Here is a 7,408-nt window from a genome sequence, read left to right as displayed (position 1 = left end):
CTAGTATTAAAAAAAGGTATTTTTTGTTAAAAATTGTATCAGTTTTTAATTGGTGGCTTTAGTATCTGATTAAACAGCACACAGTGTTGCAAATACATGATTAGTTAGTCATCTTGTATGATTGTATGGGCAGCAGCAGACCACCTTCTACTTTGCCCCTAATTGTATTTTAATATTATAGAAATCTGCCCTAGCATCATGAAAATAAAAATGCTTCATGTGCGTAAACAAGAATTTAAATAAAATGTCTGATTAAAAAAATTAAATAACCAAAACAAGGTTTCACTGTATTCATATAACAGAGGATTACTCCTGAAAAAAGAATAAATCATGCAATCAGTCTTCTGTGCTACCAAGCCAGAAGCTTTCATCACAAACTTGTCTCCTTCTCACCCCTTTTAGACTCCGATCCTTGCTCACTGCTCCATATCCAGAGAGATCTCAAACTCAACCTCTCCAAATCCAACCTCCTTTTCTTCCCCCTCTTCCTCAGCAACATCCATAGAATGCACCCCTTCCTCACTAACTACTACACGCAGCTCCTAGGTTAGGCCCTGGTACTGTCCCGCTTTGACTACTGCAACTCCCTCCTAGCCAGCCTCCCGGCCTCTGCTATCCGTCCACTTCTTCATTTCTCCCACGATACACTGTTTCTCCACTCCCTCCACTGGCTCCTTATTGCTGCTCGCATCCAATTCAAAAGTCTTATAATAATAATAATGAAAAAAGAGAAGGACTCCATTAATTTAGCTGTTAGAACTACAAAATGTGCATGGTATACTATAATGGCTCTTATGAACTACTAAAGCTGTGTGTTTGTCTGTTCAGGACTCCCTTCACCCAGAAAATGTTTATCAGCATGCCTTAAGGAGGAAGGACAAGAAAACTTGTGCAGTGTTACCATTTGAGATAGTGTGTGTTACTAGTTTCAACAGGAGCACATCAAACTAAAGGGCAAGCGTAAAAATGCTTTTATGTGATACACTGTGCGGTTCAGTTCACTGCTTGTATCATTTATTTCCACAGGAAGGCAACTAGGCCACAGCAATCTCTAACCATGTTATAAAACCCTACATTAAGCCCCATAGAGTTAGTATGGCTAACAAATGTATAAACTACCATTGAAGGAAAAGAAATGCAGCTGTGAAAACAGTGCTTTCAAATGGAATACCCCATCACTGGCTATGCATACACATGTGTAGTCAGTCTGTTCGCTGCACAACTATTATTAAGGATTTCACTCATTGTTCAGCAATGCCTTTCATTAGGGCTTCTTATGTAATGTTAGGCACCTTATACTGTAATTTAAAAAAATACATAAAGAACATTGTAGCAATTTGTGACTAGACTTATCTTTAAAGGGACCATTCACATTTCATTAAATGAATGCATATCAGACCTTTTAGAATGGGTTTAAGTAATTAATCATTTGTGATTGTTCCACTATTTCAGGGCTAACTATAATGGTTCAATAAGAATCCATATGTGAATTATCTGGATATTAATAATATATTTTCTTGCTGTAATATCATTTGGAAACTCATTACATTTTAAAGGAATTATGTAGTCATATTGCTCCATCATGTGGTTTATAAGAGAATACCATCCATAGCTGTTAAACACTCAGTGAATTTAGAAGTACTAAAATAAACTTCATAACTCCAATGAGAATCAGTGTCTTAGTTTAGTTTAGATGGAAAAGGAGTGCATCTGAAAAAGAACAGACTCCCATTCATCTATTAAAAGTCTATTAAAAGTCCTAGATCCTATTCCCAAACGATTTTCAGTGCACAGAGTAAAGGGCAGCTGATATATTGCTAAAGATTGTATATATTGTTATAATGTTAATGTTAATTTTAACCAAATTTCTATGTCCAGCAAGGAAGAGAGGCAAAGTAGAACAACGAATCAAATCCTGTCTGGTGCGTTTCAGCAAAGGGGTGACATTGTATGTATTTAAATAAATTAGTATGCAAAGGTGCCAGTAGAAGTGCATGAAGTAAATATTTCAAGGCAGCTGAGTTAATAGGAAATAATTCACTCTTGAGCTTAGTTTGTTACTAAATTGTTCCAAAATAAAATGACATGGTATAGAATCTGGATCTGTAACATAAAGGAGGTAATCTGCAAAAAGAAAGGCTGTATGCTCCCTTATCTCTTGGATCACATGCCCTGACTATTAGGCAAAGAGCTGGCTCAATAGCCCTGCTTCTCCCAGTCCAGGAAGACGGTCCCTCACTTGGTTATCATGTGGCACCTTCGTGGCCCACTCCTTGCTCTTGGATATAAGAACTGACCAGGTAAGATTTTTGTTGTTGTTGTTGTTGTTGTTGTTATACATACTTTCAACTTTTGCTTACTTAATTTATTGAGGAAGCACAAGTGTTGTATTGTGCTTCAGATTCAGTTACCACAAGGTTAAAGCAGAGTCTGCACATTAATGAAAGGAACATCATTTCCAATATGAATCTCTGATAGATGCATCTATGTCATTGGGTCATGTAGAACACTAGATGGCACTGTTCCAGCATACTGTAAAGCCCCCAGTGCTAATTTGAGTTAATAGAGCTGCTTTTATTCCACATGTAATGATTTTATATATTTCCTCTTTTCTTAAACAGTCACCTCCGACCTGATCCCATAACTTGCAATGTAACACACTGGTGATGATATGGTAGGACATATGGTAATGTGTGTGTGAAAATACAGTATGATTGTTACCAATCTACCTGTAATGTAATATATTGTAGTAATATATTTGTCTACACTTTGTATGGCGTTTGCTGGTCCCTGGCCAATTAGATTTTAAATTCTTCAAAGATGAAATCACTTCACCCCTTTGCATAATTGAGGGTAAGGTCACATATAAATCATCTGCTGGGAGTTTACTGCTGTCATCCATTATTCATTACAGTCGTTAAAATATAAGCAGTATATTTTTTTCAATAATATTAGGTATTTGGTGGCACAGTTGTTTTAAGGTTCCTATCGCTGAACTAGGACAATGTGGGACAATATGAAGGCCTTGCTGCTATTTAAAGAAAGTATCTTAGAATGTATGACTGTGTTACTCTTCCTTGTCATGCACAAAGCAACTTACATTTGCCTTTGGAGCCCTGGGCCAAGATGGTTCTGGGAAGGGATACTTTAGGATTCCTAGCAGCAATGCAGTTACTTAGGAAGTGCAGAGAAGAATCTAGCTTGCAAGTGTCGTTTTAAAACTGTAGCCTAATTAAAAAAATCATTCAATTTAGTTTATTATGTTTTTTTTTATATTTTGCTATAACAGTCCAACTAATCTTGGAGAGATCAGGCATCTTTGACCTCTTTTTGGCAGTTCTTATTGCAAACACTTCTAAAACATTATAACAGAACATCCAAAGGTAAAATGGAGCTAGAGAAATAGCTACTTTACAATAATGTAATGAAGGCCAATAATGTTCAGGGGGTCACATTGGCAGCTTTGAAAGTGACATTCCTCAAGTTTGCTGTTTTGGGAGCAGCCTTTAATAAAATTACAAATGGTGGTTTAAAACTGAGCTACCAGGAATAGCAAGTTTCTGCAATAACCGAATCACTGCAATGTTTACATTGGTTTACAGGTACTATAGTAACATTTCTAAGCAATACTTGTGAGACACTTCAGGCTCTTTCAACAATAACACAGAATGTTGTTTTACACAGAGTACGGGGCAGAGAGCCGAAGGCTGACAATATTTTGATATGCTTTCTTATAAAATAAATCATATTAATTAGAGTGAGGCTTTAAACTGTCTCCCTTTCTCAAGAATCTGGGAGTTTGCTTTACAAGCTTTGACATGGATTAGGAACGATAAACCCTTGCTTTGGGCAAACCTTTAGGAGGAATGTCACTTTCACATGTGCAAGCGTGAACTTCTGAAATACCACCTGGCTGACTCACCTTTCTTTAGAAACCCTAAGGCTAGAAATATTTGGAAGGTAGCTTTAAAAATCTGAGATCCAAAACTTTCATTCAGACTTTATTTTGTCACTATGTCCTCAACACATATACATATATTGTATCAGTATTGCGAATCTAAAAAAGCAGATATTACAAAAATCAGAATACAGAATTCACAATTTACTGTTGAACAGAACAGGTTGCACATTATTTTAAGCTGCACAATATCCTTAAACTAATTAACCACACAAACAGCATTCACCATGTAGTGCAGTTTAGAATTGCAGGTTAATTTAGTAAACAGCCCTGTTTACTGCAGTACATTCTTCTCTAGACTCACAGACAGAACTCTTCATATAAACTATATAAACTATATAAATATAGTGCTGTGTAAAAAAAAAAAAAAACGCTCTGCCTAATTGTCAGTTTATTAAAAAATGTTCTTGTTTGTTCTGGCAACAAATCCATGGAAAAACTGAGATATTTTGTTTCCAAGATATCTGTACGATACAGAGGTGAAGCAGTGTTTCGTTCTTTGTATGTTGGTTGTCTACCAGAACATTGAATCACTTCATCATGTTTAGGATTACCTGATGACAGGTAGTAGTGAACGCTTTTATTTCTAAAAACTCAAATCTTCCCATAAGAATTTTGAATTGTATTGCCTATGGAAAACACTTGTCAATGGAGATTACTGTCGTAACTGTTCTTCTAAATAAACTGTAATGTGATGTAAACTAATTTATTAATAACATTCATGGTAGTTAAAATGGAATCCATTGAGTGGTGGTACATGTTATCTTGAGCCTAAATGATCAGTATTTAACAAAAATGTAATGTTTCAAGCAATATTTTTGGGTTGTGTTCATCACTTTTAAATGTAAGTTACAGTAACGGACAGTTTTTTTTTTTTTATCTGCAGTGAATTTAAATGAAACTTTCTGTATGTTTACAGAAAGTTACCAGTTAAAAACTTATTTATATTGTACTGTATATTGTTTTTTTTTTTTTTTCTAACACAGCTGTGAGTGAAATACTATAAATATGTTTACCTTCATCTTTACTTTCATAACTGGTTAAATCATAAATCATTTTAGGCTGTGACGTCTATTAGATGTTAACTTTTTATCACTGGAGTCAATTGGAAATTACATATTGTCATATATCAAGCTAAGGCCAGACCTAAATGAGTTAATACTTCAGTCAACACTAGTTGTCCTGTAAATAAATAAATATAAACCACCCACTTATGGAATGTGCTATAAATCATCTATCTTTGGGCCTTGGTTATTATAGCTATCACCGACCTACTCTAGCGGCTCCCTGCCAGCTCTAAACAATATTTCGGGGGTCTGCCCAAGGGTTCCCCACTGTCACTGTCTTTCTTGTGGGTTGGTGTCTTGCTGGTTCTTGGTCCTCGACCAGCGCTTCCGCACATACAGTGCGCCTAAAAGGGCAGACCTGAGGAAACAGTAGAGCATTATCTTATAGGGCTAACAATCTCCCCAATACCCGCCTCCCAGCCATTCAGAGAGAAGGAAAGTCCATACACCCTCTTTCCCACCTTCCCGTGTCACTGCCATGACTCACAGGCGGGTATTGGATGAGTGCTGCCCTCTTCCTGCAGCACTATGAACACGCCAGCAGAGTCAGCACAGATCACCCCCTGCTGCAGACCAATTTTGAAATTTGACCAAGATATCAGGCTTAATCGTCCTGCTCTTATTTAAAGATATGCCATGGCACTTCCTAACACTGTGCTTCAGCACTGGTACTTCCTAACACCATGCCTCAGCACTTCCTAACACCAAGCCTCAGCACTGGCACTTCCTAACACCGAGCCTCAGCACTGGCACTTCCTAACACCAAGCCTCAGCACCGGCACTTCCTAAAACCATGCCTCAGGGCTGGCACTTCCTAACACCGTGCCTCAGGGCTGGCACTTCCTAAAACCGTGCCTCAGCACTTCCTAACACTGAGCCTCAGCACTGGCACTTCCTAAAACCGTGCCTCAGTGCTGCCACTTCTTAACACGGAGTCTCAGCACTGGCACTTCCTAAAACTGTGCCTCAGCGCTGACACTTCCTAACACCGTGCCTCAGCACTGGCACTTCCTAACACCGTGCCTCAGCACTTCCTAACATTGTCTTCAGCGCTGGCCCATCCTAACACCATGCCTCAGCACTGGCACTTTGTAAAACCGTGCCTCAGAGCTGGAACTTCGTAACACTGTGCCTTAGCACTGGCACTTCCTAACACCGTGACTCAACGCTGGCACTTCCTAATACCGTGCCACAGTACTGGCTGTGTTCAGAGCCTGGCTGCAGGTCTTTCTTCTATGTACTAACAATCCCAACTCTTCTTCATTCTGAGATTGTCATCACTTTCCAGTCATCAGGTAATTGATATAAGCTAGTCATAACACCATAACACTTTCCGGTCAGATTTTTACAAAAAAAGTATGTAGAAATGTGAAGAACACTTAACATAGATAAGAAATCTTCATGCAGCCATGTTTCAGAATACTACACAGTCCTGAGCATTTCAGTCTTGTCAAATGCAGCTGAAATTGCAATTGTTTACCATGTAACTGACTGTAACTTGTTTGTTCAAAGGTTACCTGCTGAATGTATCAGACAGACTGTCTGTTCGTCTGTCACGCTATACACTTTGTACTGTATTGTACTGTGAGTTTATTACAGAATTATGAGGACCCTCTGTATGTGCCTGCACTGGTTGTGTAGATGCTAGAACAGTGTTACTCAAAGGTGACCAACCTTTCAAAAGTGTCCCATAGTAAAAGCATAGCAAAGTGTAATAAAGCATTGAGAAAACATGGTAAACCATAGGGGAGCATTGTAAAGCCCATAAAGTTTTGGTAAAGCATATTTTTAAAAAACCCAAAAAACAGCAAACCATGGTAAACAGTGGTAAATGCACAGTATAATCATGGGGAAAGTATTAGTATTATTAGTATTAGTATTATTATAGAAAAACCAAATTTACAATGGTGATTTCACAAGGGTGATTTTGTGCTGGCAGAGCAGACCCAAGCTAACACACTTTATACCCCAGTAACCTGTTTATCAAACACGTTCCTCACAGTCTTTCTATGAGCACATTGCATTGCGGTTGTCATGATGTGGGCTTTCCTTTATGTTACCTTCTAATTGACCAGATGTAATATAGCATGGAACGCAACCACTGATGAGACACTACAGCCTCTAAATCTTTTCTTCAGAACCCCTGTGCAATAGATTTATTTTCAGCTGTCCAGTTCATGTGGTGTCTGTCAGTTAGGTATATGATGTCTCCTGTTACCAGAGTTTCAGTTTTCTTAAGTAAGCTGGGCGGAGTTTGAACTTTCAAGGTAAAAAGGTGTTCAAATTGATGGGTTGTGAGAGGAGCATGATGTGATTGCAGCTTTCTCTACCACTGGAAACCATAAATTGGATTAGACCTTTCTCAGTCAAGAAGGTAAATTAC

This window comes from Polyodon spathula, chromosome 2 (assembly GCF_017654505.1).
Source record: "Polyodon spathula isolate WHYD16114869_AA chromosome 2, ASM1765450v1, whole genome shotgun sequence".
NCBI lineage: Eukaryota > Metazoa > Chordata > Actinopteri > Acipenseriformes > Polyodontidae > Polyodon > Polyodon spathula.
The sequence above is the reverse complement of the archived record's forward strand: the minus strand, read 5'-3'. Positions refer to the sequence as shown.